Source organism: Diabrotica undecimpunctata, chromosome 7, assembly GCF_040954645.1.
Source record: "Diabrotica undecimpunctata isolate CICGRU chromosome 7, icDiaUnde3, whole genome shotgun sequence".
NCBI classification, from domain to species: Eukaryota; Metazoa; Arthropoda; class Insecta; order Coleoptera; family Chrysomelidae; genus Diabrotica; species Diabrotica undecimpunctata.
Window position 1 is genome coordinate 130,469,883 of NC_092809.1, and position 23,302 is coordinate 130,493,184.

General features: G+C 32.5%; 1 protein-coding gene across 4 annotated transcripts in view; it reads right to left on the minus strand.

The window, feature by feature from the left end:
* Positions 1 to 23,302, minus strand: part of chas (chascon) — a 380,862-nt gene that overhangs the window by 168,899 nt on the left and 188,661 nt on the right. The window contains exon 1 of one of the 4 annotated variants that reach the window (XM_072538202.1): positions 6,072 to 6,087. The exons of the other annotated variants lie outside the window; for them this stretch is intronic. The gene's annotated coding sequence lies outside the window, so the exon portion shown is untranslated. Of the gene's footprint in view, positions 1 to 6,071; positions 6,088 to 23,302 lie in introns of those variants that run through there. 4 annotated transcript variants of the gene reach the window in all.

Below are 23,302 nucleotides of genomic sequence, written 5' to 3' on the forward strand. Positions count from 1 at the left end.
GGAAATCTTTATTTGGTACAAAATTTACATCTTGATTTGGTATGAAAGAAAATACTATGGTATCAGATATGAATCTGCATGTATTACGAACGGCTGTTATTTTCGTCGCTGACAGGTTCGTACTTGGGAAATGTGTGCATGTGCATAGTAACATTTAAGCAGAGTTATTTTATGTTTTGCTATATAACTTTTTAGTAGTACTTCTCTTAATTTCGACAAACAAAGGCTAGAGGATAAAAGAAGAAAAGACCAGGGGACTAATAATCAATCAGAATAAAACAAAATTCCTAATAAGCAGAAGAGACGATGTAAACACAATAATAGAAATAAAAGCTACTATTTTTGTTGGAAATAAGCCATAATTTTACTTTAAAAAACAGTTTATTTGACGTTTCGATTTCCACTTCGGAAATTGTTCTCAAAATACAAAACAATAAATTAAACAAATTTTGTTTTTGTTGCTTGGTAAAAAAGTCTTCTTTAAAAATATAATTTAATTTTATCTAACTCATTCAAATTGACAATTCGGATATATATCGTACATTTTAAAGTAGAAAACTTTATTGCCAATTTTTTTAGTTGCGTTCCTGGGACGACGTTATTGGAAGATAGTTCATTCAATTACATGAAATCAACTTTAATTTAAAACTATCCATCGGGAAAACTATAGCATTTGATTTACCTCTAAAAAGATAATCACATGCAATGATGATAGTAAAATTCTACTATTAGTGATCCCATAGTAAATCATGAGGAAAAAACCAGCTGAAAACTCATAATACCATCCCCACATGGTAAGTATTTGGTCTAACATTTAATTTTTACGCTCAAAATTAACTCCAAACTCTGATTTATGTGCATTTTATTTTAAAATACAAATGATGTATCCCAATATATTATTTACGTTTAACATAATTAGAGCCGCTTCTTTGATTTTTATCTTTTTACCATCTATTTCTTTTAGGACTATTCTTGAATCATCTCACTGAACTCTATGTTTATTTTTCCATGCGTGTTTACATATTTAAGATCTAGCAAATTCTCTATTTTCAATATAATATTGATGTTTACTTATTCTAACGTTTAATGGTCTTGATGTTTCACCTAAATAAAAATCCACAAGGAAACTAAGTTCCTGTATTTGGCTGTATACCATATATTAAAAAATTTTTGAATAAAATCCTTTATAAAAAGGTATATAAAAAACCCAGTTGGGCTATGTTAAATTGACAAAACGTTTTCGGAATAAGTATTCCATCATCAGTGTCTAGTTAATACATGGATGTAGCCACTAAATATGTGGGTAAAAACCCTTTAAAAATTATTAAATGAAATTTAGTTTACATTATGTCTAATTTACAATTAAGATGGTAAAGTTACCGTTGGATTGGTAACATGTCGACATATGACTCTACATTAAGTTGCAAGTCCTGAGACGGTATGTCTACGAGGACTTTATTAAAGCAACTCAGTTGCTTTAATAAAGTCCTTTAATGAGTTGCTTTAATAAAGTCCTCGTAGACATACCGTCTCAGGACTTGCAACTTAATGTAGAGTCATATGTCGCCATGTTACCAATCCAACGGTAACTTTACCATCTTAATTGTAAATAAGACATAATGTAAACTAAATTTCATTTAATAATTTTTAAAGGGTTTTTACCCACATATTTAGTGGCTACATCCATGTATTAACTAGACACTGATGATGGAATACTTATTCCGAAAACGTTTTGTCAATTTAACATAGCCCAACTGGGTTTTTTATATACCTTTTTATAAAGGATTTTATTCAAAAATTTTCTAAATAAAAATGTTCGCATTCACAAGGTATTTATAAATACAATTCTTTGTTCTTTCTTGTTCGTTGTTAGGCTTAGTTTTATTTAAAATAGATCTCAATGTGTTTGTTGTTTTGAATGTTGTTGAAATGTTGAATTTATTTCCTATCGTTTTAGGTTTTTTTGAACAATAACGAAAATAAATATCGTTTTAAATACTTGGGGTTGATAGTCGACGATAAAAATGGAAAGAGTGCAGAAATAAGCAAAAAAATTTAAGCAGGGAACGGGTGGAAATATCACCGATCACTTTAAGATAAAAGCCTGAGCAAAAAAAAAGAACAAAAAGGTAAAGTGCAGCAATTAGACCAGTGATACCATATGGAGCAGAGACTTTGTTAAACGGCAATGGTGTCACCTTCCATAAACATTATATTGTAGCGAGATTGAATAAAACGAGCGGTTCGAATTTATATAAATATATTTATTTATAAGTTTACAGTTCGGTACTTTCTTATCAACTAAAACCCTACTCCTAACATCGTTACATATATATACCAAAAGTATTATGTACGAGAATATTCTGGAGTAGCCCACCTCTAATTCGTCTCATCGAAAGCGCATCGAAGACGGGCGCTATTGAAATGCCAATTCTTGCGTTTTCTAGATTTATCCTTCTAAGAATTATGACGTATCGGAGATGGGCTATTTCGTTACAATATTTTCAGAGTATAACGAAATATAGTCCGGATTTACGAAGAAAACTGCTAGCACAAAAAGGCTATATAAGACAGAGAAACTCGAAGGCAACAAACTTATAACAAATATTAAGTAGCAAACATTTGATTAACAAATACAAAACAATAAAAAAAATCCTCGTCATCAACAGATGTATTTATTGAATATTGTAATGATATATATATAGAAGTGAACCAAAAGACTAAATATATTACCAAGGTTTTCATACAAAAATTTATTAAAAGTAACCATGTCTTTAACTCCCATATATTTAGAAATAATCATATCAATTTACCAATGTTTTAACTAAATTCAACACTAATTTCCGTCAATGGTTCTAAAAATCAGAACGAAGTTGGATGTGCTAAGTATGTGCATATTTCTTACCACCAAAATAACTACAAACCACTTCATTTTCGTATCATTTTTTTCAGCTTTACTTATAATCATTAAAAACGCTTTAGAATGACAAATAAAGGTAGAAAGAACCGTTATGATAATAAGGATATATAATATGTAACCAAAGTCTGCAGAAAACCAACCCACACCAACAGAAACTTAAATTATCATTATGTCGCTGTGAAATCAAAAAAAAATTCTTTTTTGGTCTATTTTTTTGCTAAACCGCCAAAAAATTTGGTTATAAAAATCCGTCAGATTTCGTTGGGCCAGTTTGCATAATGGTGGAGTCGCCACTTTGCTTAGCAGAAGACCTATTACGCAATACGCTCTAAACTTATATCCTTATGGTACCTTTTCTCGTCAATCTAAAACTAAATTATTGACAGATAATCCGGTTTATATTTAATATTTATTAATATTAACGGTGCCATTTAAAACAAACTGTCTTATAAATCAAAATGCCTATTTTCTGTTAAATTATCTCCCATAAAATAATTTGAATGTCAACTAAAACAGAATTAGGTGTCAATAATTCAGTTTGACAGGCATTTGAACTGACATCATCGAGAAGATGGACAGATGGGCGATGGACAAAGAGGTTATTGGAATGGAGGCCAAGGGAAGACAAGAGAAGCGTCGGTCGACCACTTACAAGATGGACTGACGATTTAAGAAGACTCAATAAAAACTGGATGAGAGCGGCGCAAGATAGACGGGGTTGGAAACATGAGGAAGAGGCCTATGTTCAGCAGTGGACTCTTGAGGCTGGATGATGATGAATTCAGTTTGAATGATTTTACAACAAAGCTCTAAGCGATGTTTTAGAAATTATGTCGGTTGATTCTTCACCAATGGAGTAGTATAAATGGCGTTTTGGGAGATACGCCAATTTATTTTATTGTTATTCTAATACAACCTGATGTTTTAAGCATAGACATACATAAACGATTGATTGTATCGATAAATTATTTAATTTCCATAGGGTAAAATTTTGAAATCCATTTTATTACCACAACAAATATTTTTTTCCTAAACATTCCATAGCCACTCTGTATCAACACAGAGTAAACAGTAAACAACAAAAGCCCGAAAGAAGAGAAAAAAATTCGAGTCTGCAAATTTTTTTAGGAACAACTTAAACCTCTCCGACAGAGTAATTCGTACAAATTTCGAAAGAGCAGACATAAAAATAAGTGTGCTGAGTATAGAAATAAAAAGCAAGCATAGGAACGATCGGAAGTTGGATGAAGAAATCGTGAATAGTGCAAAAGTTCACCTTGAAAAAATTCCAGGGATTCGAATCATTATTGTAGATCTGATAGTTCACGGGAGTATATTGATGGTGGCAAATTCATCGCCGAACTTCACAGGGATTAACTAAAAGAAAATAGGGAGACAAACCTCCCAGGAGTCAGTTATTGCAAATAAAGAGTTATTTTTCAATCATACAGCTCCAAAAAGGATCAATGCTAAATTTGTCTAATTTGCAATAATACAAAAAGTATCATATTGTGTCAAAACAAACTACATAATCATCATGTACAAATATGCGGTTTCAACTTTGCGTTGGCAAACATAAAATCAATTACGCATAAATTTCTGATTAAGGGTGATACCCAAAACGAGGGATATGAAGCTTATTCAACTATAGAGAAATAGGTTAAAAGAGGTCTTCGTAGAGGACCAATATACTTACTAGTACAGTATGCAATGGCAATGAAAATTACCATAAAAAAACACAGCTTACCAAGTGGTTGAGTTGAGCGATAACGACTTCTTCAACATAAAAACACTTAAAGACTCCCAAGTAACTTTACCCCTGATGGACGTTGAAATGATTGAAGTAATGAAATACGATGACACATCTCGCATGTAACAGGTTCCTTATATTGTTTTCAGTATTCACATCTTAAAGACATAGTGGCATATCTGCATATTTCTATGGATTTAGTGAATAACCTGCTTATTTTTTATTAATACTTTAACAAGCAAGACTTTAAGTAATTTGTATGCATGCAAATAGTATCTCTATTGTCAAATAAATGGTAGTAAGCGATAAAAACGTAATTGTAACAACTTTGGAACGCATTGATAAAACATGTTGCTTTTACACTTATGCGATTTAATTTAACAGCGAATATTAAAACCAAAACATAAACATCAAAAAGAGAATCATCAAATCACTATATGATAGAGCTCAAAATACTTGCTCCAACGAAAATGTATTTAAGAAAAAATACACTTGCTAACAAAAATTTTAATATAAAATGATTATCCATTGTCATTTATAAACAAAAAATTTTACATAATTGAAGAAAGGAAACACCAGAAATGAGCCAGAAATGCTCACGACAGTGATTTAAAGATAACAAGAAATAGTAAAAAAATAAAATATAACAACATTTAAAACAACTAACACACTGAGATCTATTCTTTCCAGAACCAAAATCAACAACAGACACGAGAGATCAAAGAATTACATTTATAAAATACCTTGTGAATGTAACAATTTTTATCTGGGAGAAACCTCAAGATTACTAAGTATTAGGATAACTCATCACAAATCATACATTAAAAACAGAGACTTTGACTGGTCCCAGATGTGCAAACATGCCTGGGGTAATGAGAAAAAAGTACAATAGAAAAATGCATCAATAATAATAAAACAAACGGACAGCAAAAATAGGATAATCAAAGAAGAAATCTTACCAAATGAAGAAAAATGTGTTGCAAACATATCAATAGAATGAAGTTGACTCTGTTCACCAATAGTAAAAGAAGAAGTCAGCAATATGAATATATTTTATAATTTTATATCAGTCCGAGAGTACAACATCTCAGAATTTTACTCAAAACATGGCTATTGCCTATAAGATCGAGGACAAGTAAGTCAACTGTCACATTGGTATTACCATTCACCGGCAATTATACACATTTACGGGTTAAAATCGTAAATAATTTTTGTTTTAAATTTATTTGAAAACAATTAATCAACACGTTAAAACAAATGTGAAATCAATTATAGTTTAACCCCATATCAAATAATATTTAACTTAAACATGCCACAAGAAAGCAGTTTCAGAACCTCTTTAGCGCATCTAAATATATAACTCAAAAACCATTTAAACACACACATCAAATATATTTAGACCTTCACAAATTTTAATTTTATCACAAACGCCCGAAGTCCGGCACTGTACATCAAACAATTGAACTATTATCTAGTATCGCTCTTCTTTTTCTGTTATGGCCACATGACTGTTCGTTAAAATTTAAAGTATGTAAGTACGCGTTTGTAACGACGTGCGGGTACCTTGGAACTGAATAATATTTTTGTGTGAAACATCCACTTTCACAAAAAATGTCAAACGAGATGTTAGAGGCTAATTTGGTAGTAAATATACAATGTTAGGTAAAGTGAGAACTATTGTGTAATTTAACCGTAAATAACAAAGAACGTGTCACTGATTGAAAAGATTGACTCGATTTAGACATTATAATAGGCCTCTCCCTTAATCACTTATAGTCTTGAAGCTAACACGTATAAGGTGCAAGGAAGATTGTTTAAAATAACCATAATATATAGAATTTCCGGTTTAAAACGTCCTGCGTCTTGCGACTCTCAGTCGTCATTCACGTCTATCGTTCAGTCTCCTGGTCATAATCTCTCTCTCTCTCTCTCTCTCTCTCTCTCTCTCTCTCTTTTATGATGGTAGTTGTTATGTCCACGATTGTCCTATTTTTTCATTTGCTACGTGTATCATTCTCAATCATATAATCATATCATCTTCAAAAATTCATTTTCAAATTAAGGAGTTTTTGTTCTGTTCTTTAGTCAGTTCCTACGTTTCACATTCATAAAGTGAGAAAGTATTAGCAACTGAGATGCAGCGGTAGTTCTTGAAGTCTGCCTTATTCCCTTTCTTAGAGATCAGTGTAACCCATCCTTCTTTCCAGCTTTCAAGTATATTATCCCTATTATTAATCCCTTTTAAGTATTAATCAGTAGAGACAAGTTGGGAAAATGTAAGTATTTAAAAAATTAAAAAGACACTAAAAATCAAACGTACTTGAAAGACATAGATTCAAAGGTATCAGTGTATTGAAATTTTAATAATTTTTCATACCAGAGATTAGTCATTTGTTCATTTTAATTCTATGAAATCTTGTTTTCGTAATGTCACACTCTTGCTCACTTTGCAACACAGATTTGCCATTATAATGGCAATTTTAACTCTTTTGAGTGGAGAAAATATTTAAATCGCGGTGTTAGGAATATTTAAATAGAACTGCAAAGGAAAATTTTCCCCGAATTTTCTTTTCTTAATTACAAGTTTTAAATCACCTGGTTTATATTGCATATGAATTCTATTGGGTGTTTAGGATATACTCGTAGTTCAATTTTTCACATGCGAAAAATTATGTCATATTTTTCGCTGTATCAATTCATATTATTCTCTACCTCAATTTCAAAATTATTACCCTACTCCAACCCTTTCTACTCTCACTTCAACCCCACTCCTTTAGAAATACAGACAGTTTCAAAATAGCTAACTAAAAAGACTCTCTCTCGACTGTTGACTGCCACCAGCAACACACGTACACTCTCGACTGTTGACTGTTACCAGCAACAGACGTACTCTCTCGTCTGTTGACTGCCACTAGCAACAGACGTACTCTTTTGACTGTTGACTTTCGCTAACAACAGACGTCCTTTCTCTCGACTGTTGACTGCCGCTAGTAACAGACATTCTCTCTCTCTGATAGTTACGCGAAAATACCGCGAATCCTCTTTTGAATCGTAGAGACAACAAACACAAATGTGTTCTATCTCTTGATCTTAGTGTTAATACCGCGAGACACGTGTTTAGAAACCGGTAGTGTTTAGAAAGCCTATAAATACCGCGAGTGTGTGTGTAAGAGTAATATTGGTAAGACTTTTTATAAACTTGATTTGGCTATTACCTGTATAATCCTTTACTACCTCTCCTAATTATTTTGTACAGTCCTCTTACACTGAAATTATATTACTAATTTCACATATGTACACACTTTTTTGTACACTTGTTGAATCGAAATAATCAAACTCAGAGAATAAAAAGCAGCGAAATTTAGGCTGTATGTACCGTATAGTGGAGAAAAGTTGAAATAGATGTTTACTTAAACTGGTCAAAAGAGCAACACAAACTTCATTTTTAGATTAAAAAGCTGTAAATATTTTCATATATTTTGCCAAAATAGTTTTTATTACTGAGGGATTTATATCCGATGAAACGTATTGTATCAGCTCGGATATTGACTAAACTGTGGAATATTGATTGACCAAGGTGTACGAAGATCGGCGATATTTGAGTAGAGGTTTTCTTTAAAGCTAAAAAGTACGCTTTGTTTATGTGTGAAGGTGTTACAGTAAATTTTTGTTTTGCAAGATTTTAGTAATATATATAATTTAAAAACGCACTTTCGCTGTTTTTCAATAGCTCAAAAAAGAGTTCAAAATTCGTTGAATATAAAATACCTCGACTCTTCTTCTTCAGTAAGCCTGTGGTATGTTTGTGTAAAGGTAATGTTATTTTGGTTGAAGAGGGTTCATTCCAGGCCCATGGCTTCCTCATCTGAGCTTTCCACCAATTCCTCTTGTCAATACTTTTTTGCATGTCTATTTGTGGACATCCTGTAAACATTTTCCATCTAACGTGCTATTTGTGTTTTTTTTTGTGTTATGCTTGGTTGGTTGAATAGCTATATTACTTCCTTATTGGTTCTTCTTTTTTATATATCTTATATAATATTTTTTTTTCGGATCGTTCCATTTTATGTTTATTTTTCTGACTTAACACTTAAGTTTCGCTTATTTTCGTATGTCTGGATATTAACTTCAATTTGATCATTTTGTTTAGTATTCCTACAGCTTTTTACTTCTTTTAGTAATTCTTTTTTCCATTTTAGCATCTTATTTGGCTCTATTTGTAATCGTCACTCCAAGTACTTCCGCTACTTATTCTTAGATTATCTTCGGGCTCAATTTTCTTTGTTCTCATTTTAAAGTATTCTGCTTTATTTTTGTTTGTACATAGTCTAAACCTTTTCAATATTGTTTCCATTTTTTGAATATTTTTATGAAATCTGATTTTGTCTCGCAATCAATTATATCTCGTCTGCAAAAGCGATAACTTGTTATCTCTTGTAGTATATTATACTATCTGTCATCTATCACTTTGTTGTAATAGAGCTTCTAGGATAAGGTTAAATAAAGTAGTGAACAGTGGATCTCCTTGTTTTAATTCCTTTCTTGCCGTAAAAGACTCTGATAACCTTCCTTCCAGGATCACTTTGTTTAATGTTTCTTAATGTCATTTTCACTAACTTTATAAGTTTGGTAGGTATTATTAACAGATCCATCTCTTTGTATAGTTTTTCTTTATCGATTGAGTCATATGCCTGCTTAAAGTCTATAAACAGAATGTGCAAACCTTGATTTTGTTCGTAGCTATTGTGCAATATTTGTTTCATTTAAAAATTCGATCAGTAGTAGATCTGCCTCGTTTAAACCCTCCCTGATATTCGCCTATTATTTCAGATTCATGTTTTATTAGTCGGTTTCTTATTAATAAAGTCAATATAATATTTGTTCTTCTTCTTCTTCCTCAAGCAATTCTGCTTGTTCATTGGCGGATTATTACCTTTATAGAAGGTTCTCACTCCATCTTTTGCGCGATCGTCCGATACTTCTTTTGCCGATTGGTGACTTATCTGCTTATGTAGTTATTCCATTTTATTTCTATTTTATGTCCATTCATTTATACAGTGTCCGTTACATTTTCTTCTAATGTCTTCCCTTCTCTTTCGATCTCTTAGCGTATTTCCTGTAATTCTTCTCAGTACTCTCATCTCTGCCGTTTCCAGTAGCCTTTGCGTTGTGGCTGTGCCGGGTCTTGTTTCTGGGGCATATGTCATTATTGGTCTTCTTGATTTCATCTCAGTGTTAATGTGCCTGTTTCGTCATATAGTATTATTAAGGCATCCTGTCCGTCTATTTGCTTTTTGTACTTGATCTTTCACTTCTGTGTCCAGGTCTCCATAGCTGGACAGTGTAATTTTCAGGTATTTTATTTCCATTACTTGTTCAATACTGATGCCATCAATTTTTATTTTACATCTGGTTGGTTTTTTGCTGACTACTATTGTTTTAGTTTTCTAGATGAGATTGTCATATTAAATTCTTTTGCTCTTATACTTTTGCTATCAATATCCTCTTCCTTTGTTAATAATATATGTTACATCTAATAAAGTAATTCGTTTATAATTTGGCTTTTATCTTCCTTTTTAGTAAATTTTCACCATTTTTTACAATACACAATTTTTTTATCATTTTTTCAGCCCTTTGGTAATTTCTCATTTTTCCAGATGCGTTTTATTAGATTGATTATTCGTTTGAGTAATAGCTATCCACATTCCTTGAATATTTCTGCTATTATACCGTTTTCTCCAGCTGCTTCATTATTTCCCCTATCTGCTGATTTGATGGTTCGTTTTATTTCGGCCTCATTATTGCTTTGCTCCGGTTCGGTTTGTGATTATATTTCATTGGTATTTTCCTCTGGGTTTAGCAGTCCCCAAAGTATTCTGCCTACCTTTTGGTAATTATCAGTTATTAATTCTTGAAAACACTCTGCACATTCATCTATTATTTATTTGTTAGGATAAGTTATAAAAATATTCTTATCTCTTATCGCAGAACTTTTGTTTGTACAATTTCCTAGATCTTTTTCTTACTTTGTGATGTAGGCGTCAATGGCGATAATGAAAGTTTAGGATATGCTCGTTGGTCCGATGATCTTTACCTTTTATTGTCATTGAACGTTTCTTGTCATATATTCTTGTCATATATCATTCGTTTTTCTAACACTTTTATAGACTTCTAAACTTATTTCAACGTATTTCTGAAGTGCCGATTCTAGAGACTCTAGAATACGCTACTGCGTTTCAAATTCATTTTCGTGTGCAAGGTTGCCACTCTATTTGATAAATGCACCTCCAAATGCCTACTATGCATTGCGTTTTTGTGTTTTCTTTTTGAAATTTTTTTTAAATGCTTCAATGTTGACTTTCATTATCTTTAAGTATTTTCTAATAACACCACACACAGTCAAATTTTTTTTGGAACTTAGCTTTTATTGGATTTAATGCTATGATAAATAGCGTTGTAAATAGAGAAAAACCGTTTGACTGCATTCCTGCAATTTCCCCTATATCAGTATTAACACTAATTGGACTTACTTTTTAGTCTAATTTTGAACTCTTAGAACCAGCTCGCCAACTATTTATCAAACCATGCCGACATTTGCATTTATTTTAAATAGAAATGATTGATCAGCTGATCAATTGTAAAAGTTACAGTACTTTATTGTTAATGTTTAAGTTATCACGAGAAAAGGTTTAATTAATATAATTATAAAACCAATTCATTAGTTTTATATTCGATAGATCCGGTATGCGCTAATAACTATTTAGTTTAATTTCTTTAGTCTTATGTCATTATTTTATAGGTTACTACATTGTTATTAGAACTTATAGATCTTTAAGAGTTTTAATTACTTAATTACAAAACATGAACAGGATATTGTCAATAAATATTTCGGTATAGAATAAAATATAGAATGATAGTTTTTAAGAGCATGGTAATACCTGAAAATGTAGATCAAAGATCTCTGATCGCGTAAATGACAATAAACTTATTAAATTCTTACAGACCACAGACCAAATACCACTTGGTTACTTTAGTTAGAATAAAGTTTGACGTCAAAAGCTTGATTTGCTATTAGAAATTTGAAGGAAATGCGTATGAATGAAAAAAAGGTGGAACAGTAGGTGGTACTGTAGACTAACGCGGAGTTTCATGCTGTTTGTAGTATTTTTAAAATTTAAATGATATTTTTAAAATTGAATTAAGTAATTTTATTACTTATTTATTTTTTTTATATTTGAAAAAAAATATGTTGTTTGCTCCTAACGCCATCTGTTAAGGTATTAACAAAGCATACGTTATTTACTTCAATCACTACTTCAATCAATTTACTACATCACAAACATGTCAAATTCAAACCAAATACTAATAATAAAATATAACTAAATATCATTTAATAGTAAATTTAATTATAATATAAACTAAATAATGTTTAAAATAATAATTGTATTTATATGAAATTATTTTAAAACGAGAATTATTATATATATTTAAAGAGATGATTTATGACGTGACGCTATCCGTGATGGCGCAATCTTGTGGCGCTAGTTCCGTGACGCTTGCCTCAGCATTTTACTGTAGAGAAAAAAAAAGTAATACAACGTCAGTATAGAAGCTTTGCTTCAAAAAATATTTATTTAATAATAAACTTGTACGTTGACTAAAAAAGCTAATACTCGTTTAGGATTGGACTATTCTTCATTGTTTGTCGTGAAAAAAGTGCGTCAGATTTGCTTTAGCTGCTTCTTCTTAGGGTGCTTGTCCGTTCCGAACGTTGACGATCATTCTGGCTATGATGACTTTGTTGGTTGCTATAGGGAATAGCTGTGTTGAGGTATTTCTATACAATGCTCTCAGGTTAAGCCAGGATATTCTTCTTCGTCCTGGGGCTCGTTTTCATTTAATTTTACCTTGCAAAATGCATTGGAGTAGCTTATATCTGCTTTAATTTCTTATTAAATGTCCCGAGTACTGCAGCTTACGGCCCTACACGATGTTGACCAAATCCGCGGTTGTGTTCATCCTCCATGGCACTTCTTCATTGGTGACTTTATCTGTCCATGGTATCTTCAGGATCCTTCTGTATAACCCTAGCTCAAAACCTCAAGTTTTGATAGAGTTTCCGCCTTCACGGTTCATGTCCACGTTTCTACTCCGTTCAGAGGCTCTGAGTATACGTAACATTTAAGAAGTTTAATTTTTGTTTGTAGGGTGAAATAATAAATCTTGAACAAAGAGCTCATAGTCAAGAATGCACTTTTTACCGATGCGACATTTAATATCGTGGATATTGTCCCACGACTCATTAATTATAGTTCCCAAGTAGTTGTAATGTGAGACACGTTCAATTCACATTTGGTTTACATACAGATTTGCTTTAGTTACATTTTCCTTGCTGATGATCATTAGCTTGGTTTTGCTGGTATTTATATCCAGTCCATATGTTCTACTTGTTTTTGATATTTTGTTCATTAAGTTTTGCAGCCCCTCTATGGTATTGGAAAACACTATTGTATTATCTGCATACAGCAGGTTATTTAGCTTGACTCCTTTTATTGAGATGCCCTCTTCAATATCTTTTAGAGCCTCTTCAAATGTGCTCCGAGTACAGATTGAATATCAGTGGTGAAATTATGCACATCTTTATGACTCCTCTTAAGATTTTTACCTGATCTGTATATTCTCCATCTATTCGAAGCACCGCTAATTGATTCCAATACAGGTAAAATGGTATTTTTAGGTCTCTTCCGTCAATCTCTGTCCTCTTCAGCACTTCCATCATTTGTTCATGCCTGACTGTACCGAAGGCCTTCTTGTACTCATGAAAAAACTTCGCAGCTGACATCTGTATATTCCTGAAACTATACCTTCCCGCTAAATAAAGCTTCCCTCGTACCAACGCAGTTTACAAATCCAAACTGATTGGGCGCAATTTCTTTCTTACATTTACGGTGCATGACGTTTAAAAACAGCTTCAGCAAATGGCTTATTAGGCTTATGGTCCTCTAGCCTCTACTCGTAGTCTATAGAGTGTGGTAGTCAAGTCCCGGTGCCTTCCCATCCCTCATTTGTCCGACGGCTGATGTTATTTCTTCTGGTAGGGTTTCGGGACCTGAATTTTCTTCAATGGTGGGTTCTTGTATTATTCTAAGGTCGTGGAAACGTTTCTCCAAGTATTCTTCCCATACTTTCTTTTTATCTTCTTTGGTTATGGCAAGATGAATCTGTTATTTTTCCGCTGTTGCGTTTTCGGTTTTCAGCTATTTCCTTCACTTTCGATGAACATTGAAGTTATCAAATCGACTCTAATAATCCTCTATTTCTTAACATTTTTCTGTTTTTTGTTTCTCGTTTGCTTCTCTTATCTTTCTTCTGACGATGGTATGTATTCTCTTATATTCTTGTAGATTTTCTTTGTTTTTTTTTCTCTGGTCCATAAGTTCAAGTATTTCATCGGTCATCCACGATTTCCGTTTCTCTGTATCTTTCTTTAGATATTGTTCTTCTATTTCTTTCACTGTTTCTTGTATGATGGTCAGACTTTTCTCTATAGTTTCTGAATTTCTGCATTTTAGCACCTTTGAATTGAGGTTTTCACTCACCTTCAGTCGAACATTGGGAACTTTTCAACCCTTGCTTAAGGCTCCACGTGCCATACTCTAGGTAACTGAATTGTTCTGCAGGCTACACCAAGTAAACGCAACCAGATATGTCAAAAGCCATTGAAAGCAATCTCTCACTTACTAAACAACAGTTTAGAATGGAGAAACTGTAAAGTACCAAAGCATCCTTTTATGCTAAGGTTCGGGAACTGATCTCCTGTTGCACTTCTAAGTTAAATATTGTGTTTATATGGGATTGGGCCACAATTATTGGTTGTAATTAAAATGACATTTTAACTAAAATTTGACGTTTCGATTTGCACCCCGGAAATCGCTTTCAAAAAAAAATAATTTAAGAATTGTGTAAAACGATTTCTGGAGTGGAAATCGAAACGTCAAATTTTAGTTAAAATGTAATTTTCATTACAATTAATTGTGGCTTAATCACATATAAATACAATATTCTTTATCTGAATGTTCAGGAATCGGCAGAGGAAACAAAAAAATAATAAATGTCATAGGGAACGTAAGGACAAATTATAAATAGGGTCCAAAATTCATAGGGTCCGAGGTCAGTTAAATATTGAGCGGATGCGGGCCCAAGTCAAGACATACAAAAAAGTTGTGTTCTGTGAAAGGATGAGTTTTTATGAGCGACGTGAAATCGACTGTCCCAGATTATCTTGGGAGTATTATGATAAATACCTGCAGACTATTAATGCTTGATGATCATGAAAACCTGATACCAAGATCTGGCAAGAGATATCACAATAAGATCATGGGTCTTTCCAGGTTGTCAATAAGCATAATCCTCATAAAATATCAAAGCGTACGTTCTCACGTAGATTTGGAATCCGCAATGTAAAAAAAGTATAATTATAGTAGGCAAGTTGCAGCTTACCAAAAATGACGTCTACAGCTTAATCAACTTCATCCGGTGTTCGATTATGTGTAGAGGAAGAGATGACGATAAATATCAATGTAATGGAGTTTGTAGAGACCTTACTGTCAAGGTTGTAGCTGAACTAGAGATTGTTGGATGCTTCGGTCCTAATAAAATCAGTGACAGAGGGAATTATCTAAATCTAAAAACAGCTGGACCAGCTGACGGATTCAAATAACAACAGATACCCACTGTTTCGATATCAGGTAGATCATTTCTAGAATTGATAAGCAATATTTTGGTATATCTGAATACCGAAGTGTCTTATATTACACCTAACCGGAGACATTGTTCTTGTACTGGCAGGTGAATATTAATTTAGAGTTGGAAACCTCAAATCCAGCAAGAAGTGATTAAAAACTATGAGGCCACAGACATAATTTCAAATGGTAAAGAATAGGGAACTAGAAGTCTTTCTCAAAACTCAGATAAAAACCTTAATTTTTATGAATTTAATTTTAAACTTTAAAGTACCTTTTAAAAAAATCCATAGAAGAGAAAATATTATCGTATCGGTAAGGATGAAATACTTAAAAGAAAGATTTTTAGAATTGATTAACTAAATCAAATAAAAGCTATTCCTGACTTCAAAAATAAAGGCCAAAGAGTTAGTTTTGGTAGTCAAACATCATATCTGGTCTTATCACAATTTTATAAAATTTTGCTTTCAGTTTCATTGAAATTTTTCTATCATACAACACTCACTGTCGCTTCCTTCCACTTCATCCATCTCATCACCTATCAATAAAGTAAACAAGTTAAATGAGTTTCTTCTCACCGAAACCGCTGTCAGAAATTTAATTACAAAGATCTAGTGAAAAATCTTTAATTCTCGTTTCAACTTTTTATTAATTTACATCGACCGACAATAATTATACTGCTCATGTCTAGAATTTTTTTATAATTTACGTACTCGTAGGATTTTTAATGACCGTAGGATATTACAATTAAGCATATGTTTTTCTTCTACTATTTTATATCATTTAGTATTTACTTACTGTTATTAATACGTCAATCTTGGGGTAATAAAATCCTACAGATTTATTATACGCCATTAGTTTCTACAGAAATTGTAATAATTGCGGAATAATGGTGAATACCGGGTAGACATATAAAGTATTGACCATTATATATAAATATATATACATATATATATATATATATATATATATATATATATATATATATATATATATATATATATATATATATATATATATATATATTGGATTTGAAATTTCTGCGGGAACTATATGTGGTTTCAGTTGTTTTCTGGGTTTGACTCCGCGTTACATAGTTTTAGTTTTTAAAAAAACCATTGTTTTGGCGACGTTTCGGCAAGGTCACACTTGCCATTGTCGAGTCAGATTAGTTCTACTTCTTGATGTTCCAGGCGAACCGATTTCTCGGTCGCTGCACGCTGAGTTTAAATATCTTGTAGCGCTTCTTGTGATGGTCCTGTGCGCAGAATGGGCGTGGTCTTCTTCGCTATTTTAATTTCTACGTTTTTCTACAGAATTGGTTTCCACGTATTTGGGAGTCTTTGGGCATCATCTCTGGTGTTTAAATGTTTCGGATGTTTTTCGATCTCTATGGCTTAACTGATTACACGTTTTGCCTTATTTTCGATGTTGGCTAGCATTGTTGTTCCATTTAAGTCTATTTTGTGTTTTCTAAAAAGGGATAAAGTTTTCTCTTTTCTTTAGATGGCGTTTTGATGTTCTTCGCATCTAACCTGTATCCTTCGATTTGTTTGTCCGATGTACGATTTATCGCAGTCTTCACACGGGATGCTGTATACGCCTTGATTTTCCAATGCAACTTTTGTTTTTGCTAGTCACTACATGTAAAATGTATTTTAAAATTTAATATGTTGTTTATTGATGTTGGATTATCATTTAATCAATCAGTTATTTTAACATCGTAGGCGTTCTGAGATTATCTTTCTGGGTGTTTTTAAATTAAATTAAAATATATCTTGTTTAAATTGTTGACATCTTTTTTATCATTTATTGCGTTATTACTCTTTTTGATTTGTATAGACTCTAGGAGCTCCCTCTTCTTCCTGTTATGTTCACTTTTTAGGATCTTGGTTTTGTCAAAATCAAATTTATGTTTCTTTTCGTTTTCATGTTTTGTGAGGGCGGTTGAGTTTTTTTTGTCATATTTGTGGGAACGTATTCTTGAGTTAAGTAGCTGACTGGTTTGTCCAATATATACTCCATTACAATTCGAGCAGGGAATTTCACACACAACATGCGATTTTTTTAATAGAGGAGTTTTTGTTTTTAGTCTTGTAAAATTCTTTTTCAAAAGATTGTGCCCTTTATGAGCAACCGTACTGTTATGTTTAGACAGAAGATTTGCAATTTGTTCTGATAGCCCTTTTATATAGGGGAGAGACATATAGTTTTTCTTTACCGTGATGGTTTTCTTGTTATTATTGTTATTGTAAAATTTATGCAGTCGCGATTTGAAAGTGTTGTCGATAAGGTGGTGTGGGTATGAATTAAGTGTTAGTGCTGTTTTTGCTGTTTTAATGGCCTGAGGTCTATTGATAGGATCGGATAATCTAATAGCTCTATCGGCGAGTTTGATAACTACAGATTTCTTTTGAGACAAGGGATGATGAGAGTTGAAATTCAGATATCATGACGACCAGGTTTTTTTGGTGTACCATGAAGTAGTTATAGTGTGATACACCAAAAAAACCTGGTCGTCGAGATATCTGAATTTCAGAGTAATAGATAGAAGGAAGACGATAGTGATTTTGAAGGGGATTCAACACGTCCTGGGGGCTTTACTTAGGAAGAGCTAAGCGATCTTATCAGAGATTTGAACCTTCCAAAGGATTCTTCCGAGTTGCTTGCCTTCAGACTAAAGGAAAAGAATCTTCTTCACCCAGACACCAAAATTACATACTACCGTAATAGAAAAAAAGATCTTTTGGCTTTTTTTCTGAGCAAGATGATATGGTTTTTTGTAACAATATTAAAGAATTGTTAGAAAAAAATGGGTGTATCGGAGTATACACCAGATCACTGGCGGCTTTTTATCGACAGTTCCAAACGAAGTTTAAAGTTTGTCCATCTACATAATAGCAACAAATATGGAAGTATACCAATTGGGCATTTTACAAAATGAAAGAAGAATATAAAACAATATCGCTGGTGCTAAAAAACATCAAGTATGACCAACATCAGTGGGCGATTTGTTGATTTTAAGATAGTGAACTTTCTCCTAGGACAACAGGGTGGCTATACAAAATATCCTTGTTTTCTGTGACTTTGGGACAGCAGGGCTAAGGACCAACACGGGAGCAGAAGAAAATGGCATTGTTCGACCAAGAGAAAATAATATTACCTCCGTTACATATTAAACTAGAGCTAATGAAACAATTTGTAAAGACCTTAGACTAAAATCGTTCTTGTTTGGAATACTTGTCCAGCAAATTCCCTGCACTTAGTAAAGAAAAATTGAAAGACGGAATATTTGATGGGCCTCAGATATGACAACTGATAAAAGATTCGCATTTTACAGAATCGATGACTGAAATTTAATGTAATGCATAGTGCTCTTTTGTGAAAGTTGTGAAAAATTTTCTTGGAAACAATAAATCAATAAAGAAATGTTCAACAATTTAAACAAACACGGTTGTCATATGAGTATTAAAATAAATTACCTCCACAGCCACTTAGACCATTTTAAAGAAAATCTTGGTGACCTTAGTAAGGAACAAGGGAAACGCTTCCATAAAGATATGAAAACGATGGAAGAGAGGTATCAGAGAAGATGGGATACTCACATGATGGCAAATTACTGCTTGAGTCTTCATAGGGACCGTCCTTTTAAAGGCTTTGCAAGAAAATCTTATAAAAGGAAGTTTTTAGTTGACGCCAAATTTTGTGCTGCGATGCTGGTTAGGTTAGATGAAAAGTTAAGTTTTTTGGCAGATATGTTTGTAAGTATATTGTTGTACAATAAATATCTTTATTTTTATTTGTGTTTTGTTTATTTGATGGGTAGCAACACTACATATATGTAGGTAGTGCTGCGTTAAATGACCCTATATGTTAGAATCTGTTGTCGTGTTTTTTGAAAACCATCTGATTCTGACAGAAAACTGTGTGTTTACCAGATAATTATCCATAGATTTAAAATACAAAATGTCAGGTATAAAAATTTTACGGAACAATGGACTTTAAAAACAAAAAGCGCTGGTGATTTTCTGAAAATTTAATTTTATTTCTAAGCGTTTGTAAATGTAGATAGGATAGGAGAAGATTAACAGTAAAATATTTACATAGTTTGTTTAGGAATAAGAAAGAGAAATTGTTTTCTAAGACCACTGACAAAAATAGAATTTGACTTTGGGGTATTCCAAATGAGTGTATGACGTAGATTTTGTTGTCAAGCCAGAAGCGGGTAGTATGTTGTTTGAATAATAAAAGGAAAGGAGAAAGACAGAGGAAGGTATTGCCTGACAGAAAGAGTGGAAAAAATATTTCTGTATTGGAGTGTGCTGATTGGTTAAGGAAAAGATTTCAGGAAACGGTATAAAAAACGAAACGTTTGGTTTTGAAAAAGGAGAGAATTTTATAAGGGTTCGATACGAGATTTAAAAGAGAATGGCTGTTTTGATTTTCTTCTTAAAGTTATTAGAGAAAAATAAATTTTGTCGTAAAAAAAAGTCGTAAAGTTTTTGTGGTAGCAGACAAACAGTGCAAAGCAGATATTTTCAAACAAATTGTAATTCTTTTTTAAATACAACAAATTCTGAGGCGAGGCTGTCGATGTTTTTTTTTCTCTCTCTGGGGGGCCTCTCCAGGCCAGATTTAGAGAGTTGTAAGCAGCATTTTATTGTCAATGCTTTATTCCAATAAAAGACAATTTTTTTGAGCAAAGACTTACCATGGAGGAGAGTACCTTAAACTAGGAGAAGTCAAATTTTAAGAAGAAGAAGCACTGTCAATTTGCAGATTAAATTTTTATCTAAAATTTTTAAAAGGTATTTTAAAAAGTTATCGGTTTGTGACAATAAATAGTTTTTCATATTTGATTGCTAGAATTAAAGAATACGTTAGGAACATTATGATCTGTATGTTTGGATTTTTTACAGTTTAGATACCACAATTTCGATCTGTTGAAAAATTTTATTTATTTTATATAGCAGGCATATGAATTTTGTGTTGATACAGATATTGATGAATATACTGCTCCGTTTTCTGTTGCATATATTCCGGTCTATGATTATGAGTACGATTATTTTCAACAAGTTCCGAACTAAAAGCCGAAATATCGAAATATTAAAAACTGTTTAACAATAATTTTTAAATTCCCAGATAAATATTTGAAAAAAACTTAAAATAAACCAAAAACTGTTCGGATATTTCTAAATCAGACCTACAATCTATACAATCTACGGCGCCAACCTCGTATAAAGCAACTTAAGTAAACAAAAAACTTTACTTCAATGACACGAATTGCAAAAACAATTGAATGTATAGTTGTTTCGCCTATTTCTTAACAAATTATTGTAATTGCCGACGATGTATTTTGTAATACCTGTTATTTACGCGTGTGTATTAATCACTCAAGTTCTAACACGTGGGAAAATTTGATTGGGACTCTAAAATGGGCATAATTATTCTACTATAATTCCATTTTTTTTAACAATACGATTTTCGCAATATGCACTATCTTGACCTTTTTGCATATGATATTTGCGTTGTGTTGTCAATGAAGGTAACATAAATACCGTCAAATTAGTACTAGTAGAAATGTTGCAATGATTTTCGTTGGGAAAGTATGAAATATATATAATATAGAATTACCTGACATGCATAAAATCGAGAATGGTCTATAAATTTCATTCACATGGTTGTAAAATACGAAATAAGTTTAGAATTTAAAGTGGTCATGAATTTTCCTAAAATCTAGATTATAATCCATTGTAAAATGTGAAGCAATACAAAACGACTATCTGTTAAGTCAGTAAGAATGCCAAAAATTATTATAAATAGCAGTGAAGCTGAGCATATTACCGTCAAAAAAACCGAATAGTTTTAATTTACAAAACAGTTCATAAAGGACCAAAATGAAATAAACCAAAAATCTAATCATATGTGGTAAAGAATAGCATTACTTTAAAAGTAATTAGTTTCTAGACATATCGCAACTCAGAACTATACAGGTTGGCGCACCAAAAACGAAACAGATGCATTTACTGGCAGATGATTCCTTTTTAAAAAAAACGCTTGGACCCGTCGATTTTGTTATCGAGGGGGAAACAAAATTGGCATAAAATCACATTAACATTTGCAGCCCCCTAAGCGGGGGTGGCACCATCCCTAAAATCTTAAATGGAAAGGGGGGTCGAATGATCCATCATTTAAAAGGTCTTTCAACTCCGTTTACAATGATGTAAAATTCATGTACTTCAATTCAGTAGTTTTGGAGATTTATTGATTTAAAGTTTAAATACATCATCGTAAGAGGAGATCAATACATAGCAGCAAAGTTGTTAAAAAATAAAGAATGAACTGACCTGTCAGCCGAGTAAATGTTGAAAATAACCACCATTACTTTCCATGAAATAATAAAGATTTTGCTGAAATGTTGCCGGACATTTTGCAATATTTGAGGAGTAATTTGATGGCACTCATTCACAATTCTTTGTCGTAAATCTTCTAAGGATGTTGGCTGAGTAGCATAGATTTTGCTTTTTAAGTAACCCCACAAAAAGAAATCCAAAGGTGATAAATCTGGCGATCTTGGGGGCTATTCAACGGCACCTCTTCTACCAATCCATTGACCTGGAAAGGTCTGATCTAAATAATGCCGAACTCTTAATGCGTAATGTGGTGGGGCACCATCCTGTTGGAACATCAACATATTCTCAACGTATCGACCATCATTCTGATTTTCAATTATATCTGTTAGCGCAGGATCTATGGCATTTTGCAGTAATTCCAAATACATTTCACCAGTCAAATTTCCAGGTAAGAAAAAAGGACAAACCAAATGATCGCCAAAAATGCCAGCCCAAACATTTAATTTTTGTGGCTGCTGTGTGTGTACCTCATGGTAAATTCTGGTATTAGAGTCCGACCAATATCGACAATTATGACGATTTACTTCGCCATTTAAAAAAAAAGAACATTCGTCGGAAAAGCAAATGTTAAATAAAAATTGTTCATCGTTTGTAATTCGTTCACTCATAACTTCACAAAATTCTAATCGCTTATCAAAATCGTCTTCATTAAGTTCTTGTACAAGGTGAATTTTATACGGATGAAAATTATGGGCCTTTAGAATCCGTTGGATAGTACGTCGACTAATACCACACGAAGTTTGCAATTTGCGGGTACTTAATGTAGGATCTACAATAACTTGCCCTAAAACCCCCACTTGTTGCTTCGTTCCTTATAGGATTTTCAATATTACGTTTTTTATTGGCGACTGATCCAGTTTCCCGAAATTTAGCTACAAGTTCTAGAACATATTTTCGGTGCACATTATTGTTCTCATGTCGCTCATTAAAAATTTGTGCTGTTCTATTAGCGCACTGATTATTTCCGAAAAATATTTCAATAATTTCAACCCTTTCTGCCGTGGAATATACCATGGTTAATTTATGTATAAAGCAATAAATGATATTTTAACAACAAAGATTGGTCAAATCAATCGCAAACTAATGTACTATTTCCTATTTAAAATAAGTACGTGGCATTCTCTACTTATCTTTCTTCAAGAAACAACTTTTTTTGTCACAAAGGACACTTCAATTGCTATTTTTATTATTAATAAACCATGGGCGTAGTAAATAAAAGCATTTACTTATCAAGAAAATGCTTTTACTCAAATTTCAATTTCAAACTTCAAATTTCAAAGTACAAACTAATTTGATGTACCTATTAAAGTCTACTTTAAACTTTAAATCAATAAATCTCCAAAACTACTGAATTGAATACATGAATTTTACATCATTATAAACGGAGTTGAAAGACCTTTCAAATAATGGATCATTCGACCCCCCTTTTCATTTAAGATTTTAGGGATGATGCCACCCCCGCTTAAGGGGCTGCAAA